Source organism: Tachyglossus aculeatus, chromosome 4, assembly GCF_015852505.1.
Source record: "Tachyglossus aculeatus isolate mTacAcu1 chromosome 4, mTacAcu1.pri, whole genome shotgun sequence".
Lineage (NCBI taxonomy): Eukaryota > Metazoa > Chordata > Mammalia > Monotremata > Tachyglossidae > Tachyglossus > Tachyglossus aculeatus.
In genome coordinates, this window is record NC_052069.1 from 125839986 (window position 1) to 125841387 (window position 1402).

Below are 1402 nucleotides of genomic sequence, written 5' to 3' on the forward strand. Positions count from 1 at the left end.
TCCATGTCTTCATCTGTCACATAGACCATTCCGGCCCCTTAATCTGTGGAAGCCACCAGGGCAATAACAGCAGAGAAGGACACTCTGGAAATCACATCAGCATAACCAATCTTCCTTTGTGGTGAAGTAAGCTGGGCCCAGCACTGCAAGCCAACCCCTGTGCCCTGCCTGTGACCACATGAGCAAGTTTTGCTCCCTCCCTGTACTGCCCACCCCTGCCCCTTCCCCCCGCAACCCCTAGCCCCTGGGCAACCAACAATGTCCTTCTGCTCCCCTTCGTACCCTTGATCTCTCAAACTCATCTCTACTTTTCCTTCCCTCCAACCCCCTCCGGCATTTCGTCCCGCTGCTTGGAACCAACCCCATCCCCAGGTTGATTTTTTCACTTTGTCTTGCTGTCATCACTGCTGCGGTTACTGCTTTGCTCTTCTCTAGCTTACTGCTGCCTCTACACCTTCTCCAGAGACTGCCCAAGTTCTAGGGATGGGGGCCAACCTGGGCAGATGGGGGATGGTGGTAGTGGTCCCCTACCGGGCCTCTCCCCAACCTCCCTCTGGTTTGACCCCGGGGCCATCTATCTGGTTCTGAATGACGGGCTGGCCCCGGCTGGGAGAATAGGTGTAGAGAAACAGTATGGACATAGTGACAGATGGGATGAGGGAAGGGTGGGCAGGGAACAGGATGGGGAGCAGGGAACTTGTCTGTCAAATAGAGTGGGCAAAGCATTGGCCCAGCAGCCTGGGACTCCATGCTCAGGAAACAAACAACAATTTTCCATGCAGTCTCTGAGGCTTTGGAACCTGATTAAGAGCCTTCTGCTTTAGGAAAGGTGGTGGGTTTTTTTTCCTGCCCCTCCCTGCTCTGTTCTGCCTAGGGCTATCCCCACTTTCAAAGACTGGCAGCATGTGGGAAACACCCAGGTGATGATGCACCAGGAAATATGGCACCCCTCACAGAGAAGGAGAACAATCCTCCCACCTCAATCCTCACCATCAGGACAGCTTGGATATCCTCTTTCTAAACCCAGGGTGGGTGATGGTACAGAGGGGCCTATCCAATCATTCCACTACTGGACAATTTATTGCAGGTACCCAAGGATAGTGGTTACGCAATGTAACTCTTATCCTTGTGTTTAGTGAATTGCTGTTGTTGAGTTGTACTCTTTTCCTATTTGTCTGCCCTCTCTGACAACCTCCCTCCCACCTAAGGCACAAAAGATTGTTTCTGAATAAATGTCTTCAGATTATTTCCCTTATGATGTCCTGCACATTGACAACACTTTGATGAATGCCGTTAACCGCCCAGGCAATCAATCAATTGTATTTAATGAGTGCTTACCATGTAGAGCAATGTACGAAACACTTGGGAGAGAACAAGTCTGCTGAGTTGGTAGACACAGTCC